This window comes from Entelurus aequoreus, linkage group LG09 (genome assembly GCF_033978785.1).
Source record: "Entelurus aequoreus isolate RoL-2023_Sb linkage group LG09, RoL_Eaeq_v1.1, whole genome shotgun sequence".
Lineage (NCBI taxonomy): Eukaryota > Metazoa > Chordata > Actinopteri > Syngnathiformes > Syngnathidae > Entelurus > Entelurus aequoreus.
The window spans coordinates 65,372,922-65,397,370 of NC_084739.1; the positions used below are offsets into that span (position 1 = coordinate 65,372,922).

At 39.3% G+C, this 24,449-nt stretch overlaps 1 long non-coding RNA gene across 2 annotated transcripts in view; it reads left to right on the top strand.

Annotated features, from left to right (window-relative positions):
- LOC133657629 (uncharacterized) overlaps nucleotides 1-24,449 on the top strand; it is a 256,487-nt gene that overhangs the window by 135,154 nt on the left and 96,884 nt on the right. For both annotated transcript variants that reach the window (XR_009827305.1, XR_009827304.1), the window contains 4 exons: nucleotides 3,311-3,412; nucleotides 12,298-13,038; nucleotides 13,477-13,732; nucleotides 14,289-14,457. This is a non-coding gene — a long non-coding RNA (uncharacterized LOC133657629). The remainder of the gene's footprint in view (nucleotides 1-3,310; nucleotides 3,413-12,297; nucleotides 13,039-13,476; nucleotides 13,733-14,288; nucleotides 14,458-24,449) is intronic.

The following is a 24,449-nucleotide window of genomic DNA, read 5'->3' on the forward strand; positions in this document are numbered from 1 at the left end:
GCCTGTGACGTCACGCTACTTCCGGTACAGGCAAGGCTTTTTTTTATCAGCGATCTTTATTGTCGTTGTTCTCTACTAAATCCTTTCAGCAAAAATATGCGAAATGATCAAGTATGACACATAGAATGGATCTGCTATCCCCGTTTAAATAAAAAAAATTCATTTCAGTAGGCCTTTAAAAACCCTTCTTTTTTAAAAAAAAAAAAAGCCTTTTTTTAGATATATGAATACTAGTTCTAGCTATTAGGCTGTTATAGTTTTTATTTTTATTATTTTTTATTGATTTATTATTTTTTTCATACCCTGTAGCACTTTGAGGTTGTTTGCTCAATGTAAAGTGCTTTTTTACAAATAAAATCTATTATTATTATTATTATTATTATCTTCAAGTCGCTTTCTGACAGTCGCTTAAGGATGCGCCGTTTTGTGGGCGGGTCTTATTTACGTGGCTCACCTTCGACAGCGTCTTCTCCCCGTCATCTTTGTTGCAGCGTGCAAGGATGGAAAGGGAAAAAAAGCGAGCGTTTGAATGTGTCAATCCAATCCACTCAATCCACTTTATTTGTATAGCACCTTTTTAAACAAGAAAAATGTACACAACAATATTAGAAAAAATATACAAATATTATCCATAGCTCCACCAATGACTGAATAAAAACAAAAAAATAAATAAATATACAACCAATATAAAAACAAATATGATGAAAAACGATTTTAAAGGGTAAAACCAATTAAAACAATGAATAGAAATCAAAATGTTAAAAACAGAAACATAGTGTATACTCCGAAAAATAGGGTATATGCTGGCGTTTCCTGACCCCTGTTCAAATTTGTGCTGCCGTGTTCTGGACTAACTGCAACCGAGAGAGAGCTTTTTGGCCAATGCCAGCATAAAGTGCCTTGCAGTAGTCCAGGCCACTTGAAATGAAAGCATGCACGACTTGTTCAAATAGGTTAAAAGATTTTAAAAAAAACGGTTTTACCTTTGCTAAAAGACGAAGATGATAAAAACACGATTTTAAAACGAATGTAAGAACTTCCTGTCAGAATAATTGTATCTAAGTTACATTGAGTTCAGCTCGCCCTGCGAGAGGACAAAAGCAGTCTGTGATCCTACCAAGCAAAAGGCTTGTAAAACTCCACTGTGTAGGATGGGGAGCGACATGAAGGCGTCGGTTTCTTTGATGTATTGTAATCCACAGAAAGCGGAGTGGAAGCAGGACCTGACGCGAGCTCCAGGCACCTTTTCTTTGAACTGTTTTGTAATCAGAGCCGATGGCTGTTTACGACCCCCCTCCCTTAGAAACAGGGAAAGGACAAATAAAAGAGGAGGCGTACAATCTTTCGTACAAGAGTACAGCCCAGACATTTCTCCTCAATTGGGCCAAATTTAATTCTGTCTCTGTTTAATTCCTTGCTTCTTGTCTTGTTTAATAGACGTCGTCAGTGTTTGAACCTGACACTTCCCTCAACTAAAAATTTGGGATGTCCGATAATGGCTTTTTGCCGATATCCGATATGCCGATATTGTCCAACTCTTTAATTACCGATACCGATATCAACCGATACCGATATCAACCGATATATACAGTCGTGGAATTAACACATTATTATGCCTAATTTGGACAACCAGGTATGGTGAAGATAAGGTACTTTTGAAAAAAATGAATCAAATAAAATAAGACAAATAAATTAAAAACATTTTCTTGAATAAAAAAGAAAGTAAAACAATATATAAACAGTTACATAGAAACTAGTAATTAATGAAAATTTGTAAAATTAACTGTTAAAAGTTAGTATTATTAGTGGACCAGTAGCACGCACAATCATGTGTGCTTACGGACCGTATCCCTTGCAGACTGTATTGATATATATTGATATGTAATGTAGGAATCAGAATATTAATAACAGAAAGAAACAACCCTTTTGTGTGAATGAGTATGAATGAGTGTAAATGGGTGAGGGAGGTTTTTTGGGTTGATGCACTAATTGTAAGTTTATCTTGTGTTTTTTATGTGGATTTAATAAAAAAAAAATTAAAAAAAACGATACTGATAATAAAAAAACCGATACCGATAATTTCCGATATTACATTTTAACGCATTTATCGGCCGATAACATCGGCAGACCGATATTATCGGACATCTCTACTAAAAATCGATTTGTTATCATAGCCACGGTTATAAGGCTAGATATGCTTTATGACAGGTGACTGAGGTGTTGTGAAACAAACAAAATATTTCCCTTTAATTTATTATCTTTATATTAATGTGGAAAACTTTTGTTAATAAATGAGTGCAATTGACATTTTAAGGGTGCGTGTATTTATATCACATTCCGCAGTTTACAAGCACGTGTAAAACTCCGACCTCACAATGAGGACTGAAGCGAGCGGCACGGCGTTTCCTCAACGCTTACATTCATTTATCAAGCTGCCATTAAGTTTGTGTTGAGGCCCGGCTTTATGGCTCAAAAACAGATTGGCAAAAAAAAAAAAAATGAAAAGAGAGAGATGAAAACGTTGGGATATGCTCAAAAGAAGTCTTCTCTCAAAGGCAGCGCATCCTCAAAGAAGTTGGGGGAATCTGATATTCTTTTTAATGTCTGGAACGCTGCGGAAGACGCGAGCTACTGTACGTCCTTGTTGTGGCGCCGCCGTCATCCGTGTATCACACAGGTCCTGATTAGCCACCGGGTATCCCCGATATCAAATAAACGTCACTTATCGGACCAAACACATGCTTGTTGTTGGCGTTTTTTTTTGTTTTTTTTTATAGGAGGAGCGTGCGGAAGTGACAGCTTGTTAGCCGCCAATCCAATTTATCGTGTCTATTTTAATTTCCGAAACGCCGGAGGACGCCGCGTTTATTACTTCTTCTCGACTTTGGCGGAAAAAAACAAATGCATTAATTAGGGCCGAATTCATGCTATTATTCCTACTCCGTGACATTCATTTGAACCATCATGGCCGGCGTTACAAAAAAAAAAACATTCAGCATAATTTACAGACATGAGACGTGCCAGACAATAGGTAGCAAATCAGCGGCAAACCAATTTCCATGCCAGCGAGTCTGCGAGCAAAATGTCATTCATATTTTAACCCTTATTAGGCCTTGTCTGCCTGGGAGTGCCTTTTCTCTCGCTCGTCATGAAAGGCAAAAATCAGCCTTAAAGATGGCCGTTGACAGAGGGGAGTCAAAAAAGAGATATAAATCCACACACACCTTTTTTTTTTTGTTGTTTTAATGAGCTAAAATACCCACTTCTTGCCATTTCCCCTGCCCTAATTGATGATTATGTTGTTACACAGCTCTCCACCCAGTCATTACCACGTGGACGGGGCAGCCCTTGAAGCTTCAAAGGCGGGGAAGGAGTGATTTAAGCCGGGTTCCGGCGTCCCGTGGCCTGGCAGGTAAGACCACCACCCAAAAAAAAAAACCATGTAAAAAACTCCATGCTAATCACTAATTGGGCCCGTGGCTGAATCCTGTGTGGAGATGACCGCCGCCACGGTCCCGCTCAGGGGCATGTTGTGTGTCTTTTGACGACCCAATTAGATATCCGGCTGCAGAAGGGGAAAGAAAACCTTGTCATGAATATTTAAAAAGACAGCCAGGCACGAAGGGGAGTGCTGAACCGCGTGTCATGCAGGGGAGGGTGGGGCGGCGCGGGGGTAAGACTGGGCGCTAGTAACCACAATCGATAGTCTCTTGATGCTCTTCTCTATTAGCGGAGCGATGGCGGCTCAAGGTGTCCATGCTCATGGAGGGCGAGGACCTACAGTACTTGCTATCCGACTGAAAGAACCTAGCCTCCAGGATTTTTAAGTACCGTGTTTTCCGGATTATAATCCATCCATCCATTTTCTTCCGCTTATCCGAGGTCGGGTCGAAGCCCAGACTTTCCTCTCCCCAGCCATTTCGTCCAGCTCCTCCCAGGGAATCCCAGGGCGTTCCCAGGCCAGCCGGGAGACATAGTCTTCCCAACGCCTCTTACCGGTCATCATCATCATCACCAGCCGTTGTCAGTCCACTGCTGGACGAAAGCCTCAGCATGTTTCTGCCATAGTGAACGATCTCTAGCTGCTCTTGGCGTACTCTTCATGCTGGTTAGTAGCCTACACCTTCCACGCTGGCTTGGTGCGGGTTGGAAGGGGTATTTTATATCAGAGATCCTTCTCCTAGACTAATTGCCTTACTGGGCTGTTGAACTTAGTCTGTCCTGTTGGTTGTCCGCGCCCCAATTACCCAGGGACCCGCTCAGCTTTATGGCGCTGACTGCCCGCCAGTCACAAGAGAAGGTGCAAACGGTTCTTTGTGTGCATTTTATAGACGTTAGTTGGGACTTACTAACCCCACACACAACCTCCCATCTCATGCCTGGATGTAGTTTAACGTCATACCCAAGACTTACCGGTCAGACGTGCCCTAAACACCTCCCTAGGGAGACGTTCGGGTGGCATCCTGACCAGATGCCCGAACCACCTCATCTGGCTCCTCTCCATGTCAATCAATCAATCAATCAATATTTATATATATAGCCCTAAATCACAAGTGTCTCAAAGGGCTGCACAAGCCACAACGACATCCGCGGTACAGAGCCCACATAAGGGCAAGGAAAAACTCACAACCCAGTGGGACGTCGACGCGGAGGAGCAGCGGCTTTACTTTGAGCTCCCCCCGGATGGCAGAGCTTCTCACCCTATCTCTAAGGGAGAGGAAACTCATTTCGGCCGCTTGTACCCGTGATCTTGTCCTTTCGGTCATAGCCCAAAGCTCATGACCATAGGTGAGGATGGGAACGTAGATCGACCGGTAAATTGAGAGCTTAGCTCCTTCTTCACCACAACGGATCGATACAGTGTCTGCATTACTGAAGACGCCGTACCGATCCGCCTGTCGACCTCACGATCCACTCTTCCCCCACTCGTGAACAAGACTCCGAGGTACTTCCCTCTCCCCAGCCACTTCGTCCAGCTCTTCCCGGGTGATCCCGAGGCGTTCCCAGGCCAGCCGGGAGACATAAGTCTTCCCAACGTGTCCTGGGTCTTCCCCGTGGCCTTTTACCGGTCGGACGTGCCCGAAACACCTCCCTAGGGAGGCGTTCGGGTGGCATCCTGACCAGATGCCAGAACCACCTCATCTGGCTCCTCTCCATGTGGAGGAGCAGCGGCTTTAGTTTGAGTTCCTCCCGGATGGCAGAGCTTCTCACCCTATCTCTAAGGGAGAGACCCGCCACCCGGCGGAGGAAACTCATTTCAGCTGTGATCTTGTCCTTTCGGTCATAACCCAAAGCTCATAACCATAGGTGAGGATGGGATTGTAGATCGACCGGGAAATTGAGAGCTTTGCCTTCCGGCTCAGCTCCTTCTTCACCACAACGGATCGATACAGCGTCCGCATTACTGAAGACGCTGCACCGATCCGCCTGTCGATCTCACGATCCACTCTTCCCTCACTCGTGAACAAGACTCCGAGGTACTTGAACTCCTCCACTTGGGGCAAGATCTCCTCCCCAACCCGGAGATGGCAATCCACCCTTTACCGGGTGAGAACCATGGACTCGGACTTGGAGGTGCTGATTCTCATCCCAGTCGCTTCACACTCGGCTGCGAACCGATCCAGTGAGAGCTGAAGATCCTGGCCAGATGAAGCCATCAGGACCACATCATCTGCAAAAAGCAGAGACCTAATCCTGCAGCCACCAAACCGGATCCCCTCAACGCCCTGACTACGCCTAGAAATTCTGTCCATTAAAGTTATGAACAGAATGGGTGACAAAGGGCAGCCTTGGCGGAGTCCAACCCTCACTAGGAAACGGGTCCGACTTACCGCCGGCAATGTGGACCAAGCTCTGACACTGATCATACAGGGAGGGGGACCGCCACAATCAGACAGTCCGATACCCTGTACTCTCTGAGCACTCCCCACAGGACTTCCCGAGGGACACGGTCGAATGCCTTCTCCCATGAGGCGCACTTAAAATATATATTTTTTCCCCCTCAAAAAAATGGACAGTGCGCCTTATAACCCGGTGCGCCTAATGTACGGAATAGTCCTGGTTGTGCTTACCGACCTCGAAGCTATTTTATTTGGTACATGGTGTAATGATAAGTGTCAGTCGTGTTGTACCGATACCGGTATCAAAATGATTTAGATACATTTGGTACTTTCCTAACTAAAGGGACCACAAAAACATTTAATTATTATCTTTATTTTAACAAAAATATCTTAGGGTACATGAAACATATGTTTATTATTGCAAGTTTGTCCTTAAATAAAATAGTGAACATACTAGACAACTTGTCTTTTAGTAGTAAGTAAACAAACAAAGACTCCTAATTAGTCTGCTGACGTATGCAGTAACATATTGTGTCATTAACTATTCTATTATTTTGTACACATTATGAGGGACAAACTGTAAAAATGTATTATTAATCCACGTGTTCATTTTCTGTTAATATCTGCTTATTTTCTCTTTTAACATGTTCTATCTACACTTCTGTTAAAATGTAATAATCACTTATTCTTCTCTTCTTTGATACTTTACATTAGTTTTGGATGATACCACACATTTACGTATCGAGCCGATACCAAGTAGTTACAGGATCGTACATTGGTCATATTCAAAGTCCTCATGTGTCCAGGGACGTATTTACTGACTTTATAAACAAAATATGAATTATTTTTAAACGAAAGATGGTGTGATGCGAAAAAATATAGTAGTATAAATTAGTGTTGTCCCGATACCAATATTTTGGTACCGGTACCAAAATGCATTTTGATACCTTTTGATACATTTCTAAATAAAAGGGACCACAACATTTTTTATTATTGGCTTTATTTTAACCAAAAAAATCTTAGGGTAAATTAAAAGTATGTTTATTATTGTAATTTAGTCCTTAAATAAAATAGTGAACATACTAGACAACTTGTCTTTTAGTAGTAAGTAAACAAACAAAGACTCCTAATTAGTCTGCTGACGTATGCAGTAACATATTGTGTCATTTATACACCTATTATTTTGTTAACATTATGAGGGACAAACTGTAAAAATTATTATTACTAGTTAATTTACTGTTAATATCTGCTTATTTTCTGTTTTAACATGTTCTATCTACACTTCTGTTAAAATGTAATAATCACTTATTCTTCTCTTCTTTGACATTTTACATTAGTTTTGGATGATACCACACATTTAGGTATGGATCTGATACCAAGTAGTTACAGGATCATACATTGGTCATAGTCAAAGTCCTCATGTGTCCAGGGATGTATTTACTGACTTTATAAACAAAATATGAATTATTTTTAAACGAAAGATGGTGTGATGCGAAAAAATATCAACGTAATCATAGTAGTATCGACTAGATACGCTCCTGTACTTGGTATCATTACAGTGGATGTTAGGTGTAGATCCACCAATATATCAGTATAAATTAGTGTTGTCCCGATACCAATATTTTGGTACCGGTACCAAAATGTATTTTGATACCTTTTGATACATTTCTAAATAAAAGGGACCACAACATTTTTTATTATTGGCGTTATTTTAACCAAAAAAATCTTAGGGTAAAGTAAAATTATGTTTATTATTGTAATTTAGTCCTTAAATAAAATAGTGAACATACTAGACAACTTGTCTTTTAGTAGTAAGTAAACAAACAAAGACTCCTAATTAGTCTGCTGACGTGTGCAGTAACATATTGTGTCATTTATACACCTATTATTTTGTCAACATTATGAGGGACAAACTGTAAAAATTATTATTACTAGTTAATTTACTGTTAATATCTGCTTATTTTCTGTTTTAACATGTTCTATCTACACTTCTGTTAAAATGTAATAATCACTTGTGCTTCTCTTCTTTGATATTTTACATTAGTTTTGGATGATACCACACATTTAGGTATGGATCTGATACCAAGTAGTTACAGGATCATACATTGGTTATAGTCAAAGTCCTCATGTGTCCAGGGATGTATTTACTGACTTTATAAACAAAATAAGAATTATTTTTTTAAACGAAGGAAGATGTTGTGATGCGGACGTTTCCGGGTGTTGTTGATAAACGACTTTGGCTTTGCATAGTAGAGTTTTAACTTGTACTTACAGATGTAGCGACCAGCTGTAATTACTGACAGTGGTCTTCTGAAGTGTTCCATGTGGTGATATCCTTTACACACTGATGTCGCTTTTCGATGCAGTACTGCCTGAGGGATCGAATGTCACGCCATTCGATGTTGGTTTTCAGCCTCGCTGCATACGTGCGGTGATTTCTCCAGATTCTCTGAACCCTTTGATGATATCACGGAGCGTAGATGGTGAAATCCCTAAATTCCTTGCAATAGCTGGTTGAGAAATGTTGTTCTTGAACAATTTGCTCAGGCATTTGTTGACAAAGTGGTGACCCTCGCCCCCGTCCTTGTTTGGGAATGACTGAGCATTTCATGGAATCTACTTTTATACCCAATCATGGCACCCACCTGTTCCAATTAGCCTGAACTATTTTACGACCTCTCCTTTTGAACTGTTCGGTAACCAAAGGCAACGCTGTTTACGACCCACTTCCCTCTGGAAGCAGCGGTGGTCATGTGGTCGGAGAGAGTCAAATAAAGAAGGAGTAGTACAATCTTTCGCTGGAGCGTGCTGAGATACGGTACAAGGGTACAGTGTACAGGCGACTCTCCTCAATATTGAGTCCAAATTGAATTCTGTCCCTGTTTGATTCTTTGCTTCTTGTCTTGTTTAATAAATGTCATCAGTGTTTGAACCTGACACCCACCTGTTCCCAATTAGCCCGTTCACCCGTGGGATGTTCCTAATAAGTGTTTGATGAGCTTTCCTCCACTTTATCAGTATTTATTGCCACCTTTCCCAACTTCTTTGTCACGTGTTGCTGCCATCAAATTCTAAAGTTAATGATTATTTGCAAAAAAAAAAAAAAAATGTCTATCAGTTTGAACATCAAATATGTTGTCTTTGTAGCATATTCAACTGAATATGGCTTGAAAAGGATTTGCAAATCGTTGTATTCCGTTTATATTCACATACAACACCATTTCCCAACTCATATGGAAACGGGGTTTGTACATCAAGTTGTGTTTTTTTTATTTCCTTGCAGCCGAGATGATGTCATCTTCTGTATTTTTCCACTTCCTTCGTGTCTTTGACAAAAACAACAACTTTAGCTTCCTCCTGTCCTCCATTTAACTTGTAGGTTTTTACAGATGGCGCTCCAAGTTAACCGCACCCCCCCCCCCCCCACCCCCAGTTCCCTCAACTCGCGTGCCTTCTTGGCGATGTCAGCGTTGCGTTTTATGATTAACATGCATCACTTTTGACTTTTGTCGAAGACTCTTCTTGGCAAAGACGGTGACGAGCGTGGAGGGAGGAGGAGAGAGGAGAGCCATGCAGACTTTTGACCTTTGTAACTTTTAGAGCTACAGGATATTTCTTGACTTCAGTGTTGTTTCCCTCTAGGAGTGTCCTGATACAACTCTCCCATTTCCAATACCGTATTGCCAATATTGAGCCATCAGTCAGTGCCAATCAGACCTACTATTATTATTTTGTAGTGTGGAATACTCAGTAAACGTTTGGGAACTGAGGAAACACATTTTTGAAGCTTTTCAGGTGGAATTAGTTCCCATTCTTGCTTGATGTACAGCTTAAGTTGTTCAAAATGCTCACTATTTAGTATTTTAGGCTTCATATTGCACCACACAGGCAGGCCAGTCTAGTACCCGCACTCTTTTACTACGAAGCCATGCTGTTGTAACACGTGGATTGGCATCGTCTTGCTGAAATAAGCAGGGGCGTCCGTGGTAACGTCGCTTGGATGGCAACATATGTTGCTCCAAAATTTGTATGTACCTTTCAGCATTAATGGCGCCTTCACAGATGTGTAAGTTACCCATGTCTTGGGCACTAATACACCCCCATACCATCACACATGCTGGCTTTTACACTTTGCGCCTAGAACAATCCGGATGGTTCTTTTCCTCTTTGGTCCGCGGGACACGACGTCCAAAAACAATTTGAAATGTGGTCTCCTCAGACCACAGAACACCTTTCCACTTTGCATCAGTCCATTTTAGATGAGCTCGGGGCCCAGCGAAGCCGGGGGCGTTTCTGGGTGTTGTTGATAAATGGCTTTGGCTTTGCATAGTAGAGTTTTAACTAGAGATGTCCGATAATATCGGCCGATAAATGCTTTAAAATGTAATATCGGAAATTATCGGTATCGGTTTTATTATTATCGGTATCGTTTTCTTTATTTATTTTTTTATTAAATCAACATAAAAAACACAAGATACACTTACAATTAGTACACCAACCCAAAAAACCTCCCTCCCCAATTCACACTCATTCACACAAAAGGGTTGTTTCTTTCTGTTATTAATATTCTGCTTCCTACATTATATATCAATATATATCAATACAGTCTGCAAGGGATACAGTCCGTAAGCACACATGATTGTGCGTGCTGCTGCTCCACTAATAGTACTAACCTTTAACACTTAATTTTACTCATTTTCATTAATTACTAGTTTCTATGTAACTGTTTTTATATTGTTTTACTTTCTTTTTTATTCAAGAAAATGTTTTTAATTTATTTATCTTGTTTTATTTTATAATTTTTTTTAAAAAGGACCTTATCTTTACCATACCTGGTTGTCCAAATTAGGCATAATAATGTGTTAATTCCAGGACTGTATATATCGGTATCGGTTGACATCGGTATCGGTTGATATCGGTATCGGTAATTAAGAGTTGGACAATATCGGATATCGGCAAAAAGCCATTATCGGACATCCCTAGTTTTAACTTGCACTTAATAATAATAATAATAATAATAATAATAATAATAATAGATTTTATTTGTAAAAAGCACTTTACATTGAGTAAACGACCTCAAAGTGCTACAGTGTATTAAAAAATAAATAAATAATAAAAAATAAAAAATAAATACAATAAAAAGATAATAAAAAATAAATAAAAATAAAAACTAGATCAGCCAAATAGCTGAAACTAGTATGCATATATCTAAAAAAAAAAGTTTTTTTTTAAAAAGAAGGGTTTTTAAGCCTTTTTTAAAAGCATCCACAGTCTGTGGTGCCCTCAGGTGGTCAGGGAAAGCGTTCCACAGACTGGGAGCGGCGGAGCAGAAAGCCCAGTCTACTTTCAGATGTAGCGACCAACTGTAGTTACTGACGGTGGTTTTCTGAAGTCTTCCATGTGGTGATATCCATTACACACTGATGTCACTTTTTGATGCAGCACCGCCTGAGGGATCGAAGGTCCGTAATATCATGGCTTACGTGCAGTGATTTCTCCAGATTCTCTTTACGGAGCGTAGTTGGTGAAATCCCTAAATTCCTTGCAATAGCTGGTTGAGAAATGTTGTTCTTAAACAATTTGTTGACAAAGTGGTGACCCTCGCCCCGTCCTTGTTTGTGAACGACTGAGCATTTCACGGAAGCTGCTTTTATACCCAATCATGGCACCCACCTGTTAGAATAATTGTGTCTAAATTATCACAAAACATTGAGGGTCTGGTGAGAAGACAAAAAGCTGTCTTTGAAACCTACCAAGAAGAAGGCTGGTAAAACTCCACTGTGTAAGGTGGGAAAGCCACTTGAAGGGTTTTCTGTGTTCTTTCATGTTTGGTGATCAACAGAAAGATATTGTTCTAACCCAAGGACTTCAAATCGGAGAGAAGACAGGATCTGCCCAATTTCCAGACGACCTCTTTTTGAACCTCCTTTTTGAACTGGTTTTTACGAACGTCTTTTCGAACTATTTTACGACCTCTCCTTTTGAACTGTTCGGTAACCAAAGGCAACGCTGTTTACGACCCACTTCCCTCTGGAAGCAGCGGTGGTCATGTGGTCGGAGAGAGTCAAATAAAGAAGGAGTAGTACAATCTTTCGCTGGAGCGGGCTGAGATACGGTACAAGGGTACAGTGTACAGGCGACTCTCCTCAATATTGAGTCCAAATTGAATTCTGTCCCTGTTTGATTCTTTGCTTCTTGTCTTGTTTAATAGATGTCATCAGTGTTTGAACCTGACACCCACCTGTTCCCAATTAGCCTGTACACCTGTGGGATGTTCCAAATAAGTGTTTGACGAGCATTCCTCAACTTTCTGTTAGAATAATTATGTATATATTATCACACTAACTTTAGTATGCTTGACGTCCGTTGCTTTAGTTATTTAGCTATTGTGCTCAAGTTGGACTTTTTCTAATCTGTGCAAGGACAAAGACCACGCCTCATGTTATCTTTGTTTTAGCCCGCTAACAGCCACGGACTTCAGCGACCTCCACGAAGATAAGACGACAGCACGCAGACGAAGCAGAGACTTCAAGGACCTCAACGAAGATAAGATGACAACACGCAGACGAAGCGGGGCGAAATCACAAGGCCCCCAGCACATTCCGTCACGTATCGTGCGTCCTGGACCTGCTTTGCATAATATATGGACGCAGGAGCTGAACCTTAGAGCGTCGGGCGAGGCTGTGACTAAGTGTGCAGCTCCATGCGTTCTCCTCATGAGCTAAATTGAACTCTGTCTCTGCATGATTCCTTGCTTCTTGTCTGATTAATAGATGTCATCAGTGTTTGAACCTGACACCCACCTGTTCCCAATTAGCCTGTACACCTGTGGGATGTTCCAAATAAGTGTTTGACGAGCATTCCTCACCTTTCTGTTAGAATAATTATGTATATATTATCACACTAACTTTAGTATGCTTGACGTCCGTTGCTTTAGTTATTTAGCTATTGTGCTCAAGTTGGACTTTTTCTAATCTGTGCAAGGACAAAGACCACGCCTCATGTTATCTTTGTTTTAGCCCGCTAACAGCCACGGACTTCAGCGACCTCCACGAAGATAAGATGACAGCACGCAGACGAAGCGGAGACTTCAAGGACCTCAACGAAGATAAGATGCAGACGAAGCGGGGCGAAATCACAAGGCCCCAGCACATTCTGTCACGTATCGTGCGTCCTGGACCTGCTTTGCATAATATATGTGAGCACTCCCGTTAAAGGCGGCCTTAGTGTTGTTGACCGTGGAACTCCTGAATAAATAGCGGGACGCGGGAGCTGAACCTTAGAGCGTCGGGCGAGACTGTGACTAAGTGTGCAGCTCCATGCGTTCTCCTCATGAGCTAAAGTGAACTCTGTCTCAGCATGGTTCCTTGCTTCTTGTCTTGTTTAATAAATGTCATCAGTGTTTGAACCTGACACCCACCTGTTCCCAATTAGCCTGTACACCTGTGGGATGTTCCAAATAAGTGTTTGACGAGCATTCCTCAACTTTCTGTTAGAATAATTATGTATATATTATCACACTAACTTTAGTATGCTTGACGTCCGTTGCTTTAGTTATTTAGCTATTGTGCTCAAGTTGGACTTTTTCTAATCTGTGCAAGGACAAAGACCACACCTCATGTTATCTTTGTTTTAGCCCGCTAACAGCCACGGACTTCAGCGACCTCCACGAAGATAAGATGACAGCACGCAGACGAAGCGGAGACTTCAAGGACCTCAACGAAGATAAGATGCAGACGAAGCGGGGCGAAATCACAAGGCCCCCAGCACATTCCGTCACGTATCGTGCGTCCTGGACCTGCTTTGCATAATATATGGACGCAGGAGCTGAACCTTAGAGCGTCGGGCGAGGCTGTGACTAAGTGTGCAGCTCCATGCGTTCTCCTCATGAGGTAAATTGAACTCTGTCTCTGCATGATTCCTTGCTTCTTGTCTGATTAATAGATGTCATCAGTGTTTGAACCTGATTGACACTTTCTCAGTCTTTTTTGCCACTCGTGCCAGCTTTTTTTTTTAACTTCTTGCAGGCATCAAATCCCAAATGAGCTACTATTTGCAAAAAATAACAAAGTTTGCCAGTTGGAACATTAAATATTTTGTCTTTGCAGTCTATTCAATTGAATATAAGTTGAAAAGGATTTGCAAATCATTGTATTCTGTTTTTTTTTTTACCATTTACACAACGTGACAACTTCACCGGTGTTGGGTTTTGTACATGTAGTGTGTGAAAAGTGCATGCAAAGACGAGTAAAACAATATCAACGTTGCAAAAAGGTGAGTAGAACTCCCGGTAAATTGTATTTGTGTTATCCCTGTGCATATTTAGTCATAATACTTGCGTCTCTCCACAGCCGTAATGATGGTGGCGTTAGTAGACGCTGGGTGTGATGCGCCTAATTGGTGTTTTAATGGCGCGACACCTAAAATTGATTCTTTTGTTTTGAACAGCGCAAGCTCGTGTGATTATTGCCGGGGAACGTGAGAAGTGTTTAAACTTCCAACGCTCGCTCTCACCTCATCTCAAGCTGTGAAGTAGCTTCCCCGCAAAGTTGAGGCGACTCGGAAATTGTGCGAGCCGGAACCCGGGTGGCTCCCGACACCTTTGCCGCGTAACCAGGTAAATATGTTTTGTTATGTTTTATCAAGCCTGGGGTGGCGAAGGCGGGGGCGGCCACAAATTATTATTCAGCGTTTTATTCCACACGTGTGCCGTGTGTTAAAAGTATATTTGCATGCTGCAAATGCAATGGAACCTCTGAAGTCCAAGTTGCTTTGTTTGCACAAAAACACGAGTAGAATACGTCTTAAAGGGGAAATGCACTTTTTTTTAAATTTGGGCTGTCATTATGACATTCTGCCAATAAATAACCTTTGAAAAACCACCAAAAATACTCCATTTACATTATAACACTTGTATAAGACTTTTAAAGTCATTTTGATAGTAGGCTATTATAGATACTTGCATCCTTTGTTGCCTTCATTATAACACCTATATAGGACTTTTAAAGGCATTTTGATAGTAGGCTAATATAGATACTTACATCATGTGTTGCCTTCATTATAACACTTATATAAGACTTTTAAAGTCATTTTGATAGTAGGCTAATATAGATACTTACATCATGTGTTGCCTTCATTATAACACTCATATAAGACTTTTATAGTAATTTTGATAGTAGGCTAATATAGACACTTACAACCTGTGTTGCCTTCATTATAACACTTATATAAGTCTTTTAAAGTCATTTTGATAGTAGGCTAATATAACTAATATAGACACTTACATCGTGTGTTGCCTTCATTATAACACTTATATAAGACTTTTATAGTAATTTTGATAGTAGGCTAATATAACTAATATAGACACTTACAACCTGTGTTGCCTTCATTATAACACTTATTTAAGACTTTTATAGTAATTTTGATAGTAGGCTAATATAGACACTTACAACCTGTGTTGCCTTCATTATAACACTTATATAAGACTTTTAAAGTCATTTAGATAGTAGGCTAATATAGACACTTACAACCTGTGTTGCCTTCATTATAACACTTATATAAGACTTTTAAAGTCACTTTGATAGTAGGCCAATATAGATACTTACATCCTGTGTTGCCTTCATTATAACACTTATTTAAGACTTTTATAGTAATTTTGATAGTAGGCTAATATAGACACTTACAACCTGTGTTGCCTTCATTATAACACTTATTTAAGACTTTTATAGTAATTTTGATAGTAGGCTAATATAGACACTTACAACCTGTGTTGCCTTCATTATAACACTTATATAAGACTTTTAAAGTCATTTTGATAGTAGGCTATTAAAGATACTTTCATCCTGTGTTGCCTTCATTATAACACTTATATACGACTTTTAAAGTCATTCTGATAATAGGCTAATATAACTAATATAGACACTTACAACCTGTGTTGCCTTCATTATAACACTTATATAAGACTTTTAAAGTCATTCTGATAGTAGGCTAATATAACTAATATAGATACTTACATCATGCGTTGCCTTCATTATAACACTTTTATAAGACTTTTAAAGTCATTTTGATAGTAGGCTAATATAGATACTTACATCATGTGTTGCCTTCATTATAACACTTATTTAAGACTTTTATAGTAATTTTGATAGTAGGCTAATATAGACACTTACAACCTGCGTTGCCTTCATTATAACACTTATATAAGACTTTTAAAGTCATTTTGATAGTAGGCTATTAAAGATACTTTCATCCTGTGTTGCCTTCATTATAACACTTATATAAGACTTTTAAAGTCATTCTGATAGTAGGCTAATATAACTAATATAGATACTTACATCATGCGTTGCCTTCATTATAACACTTTTATAAGACTTTTAAAGTCATTTTGATAGTGGGCTAATATAGACACTTACATCATGTGTTGCCTTCATTATAACACTTATATAAGACTTTTATAGTAATTTTGATAGTAGGCTAATATAGACACTTACATCGTGTGTTGCCTTCATTATAACACTTATATAAGACTTTTAAAGTCATTTTGATAGTAGGCTAATATAGATACTTACATCATGTGTTGCCTTCATTATAACACTTATATAAGACTTTTAAAGTCATTTTGATAGTAGGCCAATATAACTAATATAGACACTTACATCATGTGTTGCCTTCATTATAACACTTATATAAAACTTTTAAAGTCATTTTGATAGTAGGCCAATATAACTAATATAGACACATATATCATGTGTTGCCTTCATTATAACACTTATATAAGACTTTTATAGTAATTTTGATAGTAGGCTAATATAGACACTTACAACCTGTGTTGTCTTCATTATAACACTTATATAAGACTTTTAAAGTCTTTTTGATAGTAGGCCAATATAACTAATATAGACACTTACATCATGTGTTGCTTTCATTATAACACTTATATAAAACTTTTAAAGTCATTTTGATAGTAGGCTAATATAGACACTTACATCCTGTGTTGCCTTCATTATAACACTTATATAAAACTTTTAAAGTCATTTTGATAGTAGGCTAATATAGACACTTACATCCTGTGTTGCCTTCATTGTAACACTTCTATAAGACTTTTAAAGTCAACCTTTGACCACGACTGTAGTTAACATCTCCCTCTGAGCAACATTATTGTAAAGTCGTAGTATTACGGCGCCGGGGGGGGCCTCACTGGGTCGTGCAGGTGTACCTAATGCAGTGGCCTGGGAGCGTAGTGCGGCTCAGTGGCCCACATCCGACCCTCCACTCACTTACAGCGGCGGCGTATCACTCCCAGGCAAATTGTTTCCACTCCGGACCCCCACGGCAGCAACTTAAAGACCCACCTGCTCATCCAATAAGGGCAAATGAAATCACATCGGCTTCTCGTCCCGGCTTTCAAAGGGACTCGCTCTAAGTTGATTCTTTTCATTTAATTCCAGCGGAGGGATAGACGCCCCCTCACCACCTTAACACCACCACCATTGCACGCTTGCCCTTTATCTGCCGGTGAGAGGGCGGGGGGGGCGGGGGGGGGGACAGAGGATTATCGATTTGCACTCAAACAGTGGGCCAACCTAAAAAGCCCCAATGAATTGTCACTCATTATTGAAATTATCAGGCACTAATTAAACTGGCAACCCTAAGCCCCCTGGGCCGTGCTCGTCTCCAACTGCATTTCAGCTCCTCAGACAGTAATAGGGAGGCAGCATTAGCCACTACTGGATGCTAATGAGACCTGGAAGCTGTCGGCGCCTCTTAGGGGGCTTGACGGGAGCATCGGCGCTGCATGCGAAGTGCAGCGGCGGGCCCCTGTTTGCGCGAGCCCTTGATTGGCAGACCGCACCGCACGGTCGTGCATCATCAGCTACATTCAGCGCCGGCTTTACGGCGGGGAAAAAAAAAAGCTACCCCGACGCCGCATTTCCATATTTCCTCATATCTCGCACTGTTGTGCTCGGCTCCGCTCGCCGCCTTAATGTAAACAGACGCTCGACTTTATCACTTGCTACACAGCTTGTTAATAACTTCCTCTGACAATTCCTCCTCATCTCGGCTTGATGACCAGGGGGACGCCTGTGATTGTCATGTTTGTAGGGGAAGAAAGACTCCAAACAATGATGTCACGTCAGCCTCTCTATTAAAAGACTTCCTATTTTTTTTTTTTTTTTTTTTTTTTTCTCACCGCGCGGCATAATTAATACTCTTGGGCACGTCGCTACCAAGTTGGCACTCCAGGCAAAGGGCTGCCACTCACCTGGTAATTACAGTGATTGACAAATGCGACAAAAGCAGAGACAGCCTGCAGCGTTCGCTGGGAGAGAAGGAGCAAATAACATCCGGGTTTAATGTCGGGATCACGTGTCCTTTAATGCGGAACTTCCCGTGGCGGGGGTCAGGCTGTCGGGATAGGATAGGATAGGTCTTTATTGTCATTGCACAAGTACAACGGAACGTTGTTTTCAGCAAAAACCCGTTCAAGATGAGACAAACAAACAGTGTACAGGGTTACAGAACAGGAAGGCCCTGTAAAAGATGGGGAAAAAAGGTCAAATGCTGGGGAAGGATGAGTAAAAAAATACAATCTGGAGTGGGGAAAAAAACCTCCATAGCAAAGCACATGTACATATTACAACATACATCTCGAGATATCTGATAACAGAGGGAGTGGAGTGCGGGGCCATGGTGGTGGGCCGCAGCTCTCAAGCTGCGATGAGCCCAGTAAAATAGTGTCACATTTGGGGGGAAAAAATTCATTTAAAGAACCTGAAAAATATAAAAAATAATAATACAAAATTTAAAAATATTAAATAAATGTAATTTTAAAAAAGGTACGTTTAAAAAATATAATAAAAAGTCGTTATTATGAATATTACTACATGACATATATACTTACATCATGTATATATTAAATGTTATTATAAATGTTACTACATTACATATATACTTACATCATGTATATATTACAAGTTATTATGAATGTTACTTTATGACATACACTACCGTTCAAAAGTTTGGGGTCACATTGAAATGTCCTTATTTTTGAAGGAAAAGCACTGTACTTTTCAATGACGATAACTTGAAACTAGTCTTAACTTGAAAGAAATACACTCTATACATTGCTAATGTGGTAAATGACTATTCTAGCCGCAAATGTCTGGTTTTTGGTGCAATATCTACATAGGTGTATAGAGGCCCATTTCCAGCAACTATCACTCCAGTGTTCTAATGGTACAAAGTGTTTGCTCATTGGCTCAGAAGGCTAATTGATGATTAGAAAACCCTTGTGCAATCATGTTCACACATCTGAAAACAGTTTAGCTCGTTACAGAAGCTACAAAACTGACCTTCCTTTGAGCAGATTGAGTTTCTGGAGCATCACATTTGTGGGGTCAATTAAACGCTCAAAATGGCCAGAAAAAGAGAACTTTCATCTGAAACTCGACAGTCTATTGTTGTTCTTAGAAATGAAGGCTATTCCACAAAATTGTTTGGGTGACCCCAAACTTTTGAACAGTAGTGTATATGGAGAATATTTTTTTAAATAGCTGACATATTACGAGAAATAAAATTGTACGCTTACACCAGGGGTGTCCAAACTTTTTCCACTGAGGGCCGCACACTGAAATATCAAAGCAAGCGGGGGCCATTTTGATATTTTTTATTTTAAAAAACAATACAATATATGTATAAAAAATATATACATTTAGGCCTCCACTCAGGCTTGATCCTGGGGACCCCAAAGGGTTTAGGTAAAAAAAAATATTAAAAAATTGTCATTATTTAGTATTATTATTATTATTCAAGGTCTAAATCTCCAGATCAACATTAGGTCTATCTGTCAATATAAAGTGTTTTTTCAAGATTTAAGTTGTATGCTCTTTTTGTCAAAGAAAACCCATTTTTTGGGGGGAAAAAACACAAAATATGCAATATTTTCCCTCAATAACATTTTAAAGTGGAATATTTGAGATTATATATTAATTGGAGTTCATAGCATAACTCATAACAACATTAATTCATTATTATTTTTGAGCAACTTAAATAGACACTTTAAAAAAAAAAAGTCCCGCTAAAATTATTGGGGATCCAAAAGGGTCCTGCTCAGTAAAGTATTAAAAAATAAATCATACTTTTTTTTTTTACCTTTAACACAATAGTCTCAAGATCAACTTCAGATCTATCCGTCAATTATAACTTTTGTTGTTGTTTATGTTTTTTATTTGTTCGTTTTAGGCCCTTCTTTGAACAAAACAACTGAGTTTTTTATATGGCAGACACAAAATATTTTCCCCAAAAAATATTCCAAAGTGGAATATTTAATGTGACGTAATTGGAGCTTTGAATAGGTCAATAATTCATAATGACATTGATTTTGTTAAAGAAAGAAACAGCCTGCATGGCAGCTTTGTGTGATTAGAGTAAACATTACAACACGTTCTTGTTACATGTTTGCTCTTTTATACCACTTTTTATGTTTTTTATTTTTTTAATCGTATTTTTAGAATGTGCCGCGGGGCCGTTAAAAAATTACCTGCGGGCCACAAATGGCCCCCGGGCCACACTTTGGACACCCCTGGCTTACACGATTAAGCTGTTTTTTTGTGTTTTTTTAATGTCACCAGGGACTTGTTTTGTTTTTCTGATGGCGATGCATTTTTTTTAAATGCATTTAAAAAATTACAAAAATATAAAAATAATAATAAAAAAATATATAAAATATAAAAGTATTACATTAATAGAGTTTTACAAATGGTAAGTTTAAAAATATAACAAAGTTGGAATTTTAAATAGGCAAAAAAGTCTATTTTACAAAAACATATAGAGAATTTTTTTTTTTTAATAACTGACATATTACGAGAAATAAAATTGTATGCTTACACGATTAAGCTGTGCTTTTTTCTTTTTTTTTATGTCATCAGGGACTTGTGTTGTTTTCCTGCTCGCGAGAAGCCTAATAAAATAGTGTCACATTTGGGGGGAAAATGCATTAAAGGAATTTGAAAAATATAAGAATAATAATAAAAAATATATAAATATAAAATAGTACAGTAATAGAGTTTTTAAAAAAGGTACTTTTGAAAAATATAACAAAAAGTCGGAATTTCAAATAGACAAAAAAGTCTATTTTACAAAAATACGTCTAGAATATTTTTTTTTAAATAACTGACATATTACGAGAAATAAAATTGTGTTGTTTTCCTGCTCGCGATGAGCCCAGTAAAGTAGTGTCACATTTGGGGGAGAAAAATGCATTTAAAACATTTGAAAAATATAAAAATAAAATATATTAATATAAAAATATATCATTTTAAAAAGGTACGTTTAAAAAATATAACAAAAATTCGGAATTTCAAATAAATAAAATTGTACGCTTCCACGATTAAGCTGTGCTTTTTTAAAATGTTTATTTTATTTATTTATTTTTTTATGTCACCAGGGACTTGTTTTGTTTTCCTGCTCGCGATGAGCCCAGTAAAATAGTGTCACATTTGGGGGAGAAAAATGCATTCAAAACTTTTGAAAAAGATAAAAATAATAATAAAAAATATATTAATATAAAAATATATCATTTTAAAAAGGTACGTTTAAAAAATATAGCAAAAATTCTGAATTTCAAATAAATAAAATTGTACGCTTCCACGATTAAGCTGTGCTTTTTTAAAATGTTTATTTTATTTATTTATTTTTTTATGTCACCAGGGACTTGTTTTGTTTTCCTGCTCGCGATGAGCCCAGTAAAATAGTGTCACATTTGGGGGAGAAAAATGCATTCAAAACATTTGAAAAATATAAAAATAATAATAAAAAATATATTAATATAAAAATATATCATTTTAAAAAGGTACGTTTAAAAAATATAACAAAAATTCGGAATTTCAAATAAATAAAATTGTACGCTTCCACGATTAAGCTGTGCTTTTTTAAAATGTTTATTTTATTTATTTATTTTTTTATGTCACCAGGGACTTGTTTTGTTTTCCTGCTCGCGATGAGCCCAGTAAAATAGTGTCACATTTGGGGGAGAAAAATGCATTCAAAACATTTGAAAAATATAAAAATAGTAATAAAAAATATATTAATATAAAAATATATCATTTTAAAAAGGTACGTTTAAAAAATATAACAAAAATTCGGAATTTCAAATAAATAAAATTGTACGCTTCCACGATTAAGCTGTGCTTTTTTAAAATGTTTATTTTATTTATTTAGTTTTTTATGTCACCAGGGACTTCTTTTGTTTTCCTGCTCGCGATGAGCCCAGTAAAATAGTTTCACATTTGGGGGAGAAAAATGCATTCAAAACATTTGAAAAATATAAAAATAATAATAAAAAATATATTAATATAAAAATATATCATTTTAAAAAGGTACGTTTAAAAAATTTAACAAAAATTCTGAATTTCAAATAAATAAAATTGTACACTTCCACGATTAAGCTGTGCTTTTTTAAATGTTTTATTTTATTTTTTTACGTCACCATGGACTTGTTTTGTTTTCCTGCTTGCGATGAGCCCAGTAAAATAGTGTCCCATTAGGAGCCCAGTCTGGAGTTGGGAAAAAACCTCCATAGCAAAGCACATATACATATTACAACATACATCTCGAGATATCTAGCAACAGAGGGAAGGGAGTGCGGGGCCATGGTGGTAGGGCGCAGCTCTCAGGCGCTGACCATCCTGTCATCACCCTTATGGGATTTGCATTGAGGGCGTTGGATTGGGGGGGGCGTGGGGTATGTATGTGTGTGGCGTATATTTTTGTGGATGCAAGCATGCAGTGTGTCTCTGTTCCGTGGCCTTGATGTCGTTCAGTCACAAGTCCAAAGTCGACAACAACAGGTTGTGTGTCCATGAGAGACAAGATGGGAGTTTGTTGTGTCTTTGCTGCACTGTCCTTTTCCTTTGCAATCTAGCCCGCCGGACATTCCCGATGTCAGGTTCAAACACCCAACTATCTATTAAACAAGACAAGAAGCAAGGAATCAAACAGAGACAGGATTCAATTTAGCTCGTGAGGAGAGCGTGTGCACTTGCACCCTCGTACAATGTCGCCCCACTCTCTGAGGAGCAAGTTCCACACCATCCATCCATCTTCTTCCACTTATCCGAGGTCGGGTCGCGCGGGGGGGGGGCAGCAGCCTAAGCAGGGAAGCCCAGACTTCCCTCTCCCCAGCCACTTCGTCCAGTTCCTCCCGGGGGATCCCGAGCCGTTCCCAGGCCAGCCTGTGTCCTGGGTCTTCCCCGTGGCCTCCTACCGGTCAAACGTGCCCTAAACACCTCCCTAGGGAGGCTTTCAGGTGGCATCCTGACCAGATGCCCGAACCACCTCATCTGGGTGTTGTTGATAACTGGCTTTGCATAGTAGAGTTTTAACTTGCACTTATATATGTAGCGACCAACTGTAGTTACTCACAGTGGTTTTCTGTTTTCCATGTGGTGATATCCTTTACACACCGATGCCACTTTTTGATCGAAAAGTCCGTAATATCATGGCTTACGTGCAGTGATTTCTCCAGATTCTCCGAACCTTTTGATGATATCACGGAGCGTGGATGGTGAAATCCCGAAATTCCTTGCAATAGCTGCTTGAGAAATGTTGTTCTTCAACAACTTGCTCAGGCATGTGTTGACAAAGTGGCGACCCTCGCCCCCGTCCTTGTTTGGGAACGACTGAGCATTTCATGGAAGCTGCTTTTTATACCCAATCATGGCACCCACCCGTTCCCAATTAGCCCGTTCACCTGTGGGATGTTCCAAATAAGTGTTTGACGAGCATTCCTCAACTTTATCAGTCTTTTTTGCCACTTGTGCCAGCTTTTTTGAAACACGTTGCAGGCGTCAAATTCCAAATGAGCTAATATTTGCAAAAAATAACCAAGTTTTCCAGTTCCAATGTTAAATCTCTTGTCTTTGGAGTCTATTTAATTGAATACAAGTTGAAAAGTATTTGTTTATCATTGTATTCTCTCTTTATTTACCATTTACACAACGTGCCAACTTCCCTGCTTTGGTAAACGCCATTGTAATACCGACTAAGGCGTGAGTGCTGGCACGCATTGAGCATCATTCAGCCGGCCAACAAAAGTGTGTCAGGGAGATCTTCAGACATCACAGACAAGCGTTCAAATGAATCCAAGTGTGTCGCCACTTCGTTAGCTCGTCAGCTTGTTCCATCAGTCGTCGGCTTCCGAGAAGACGCTTAAATTCGCCACTCCGTCATGCCGCTGTACTCAGACGAGAGGGCGAGGAATTATGTCGAGTTATTTGTTTGCTTTAAAAAAAAAAAAGTGGTATGTTTAGCGGGGGCGAAGAGCTAGCAGGAGCAGGATGCTTCATCTTCTCACACTCCTATTTGGCTTCCACCCTCCCGCGGAGGCCAGCGCCTCGTCCTGAGGGTGTTCACGGATTCAGGGAAGTGCGCAGGCTTTGGATCCGCCTTTCAAAGCTGGTGTGGAAATGCAGCGAGGCATGTGGACACGATGTCCAAACAATTATATGGTGATCTCCTACATTTGTCTCGGCGTTTGATGCATACCTCGGCTTTATTTCCCCGCATGCAGTACATCTCTATTGTGAAACGTGCAGGACGGCGAGTGATTTA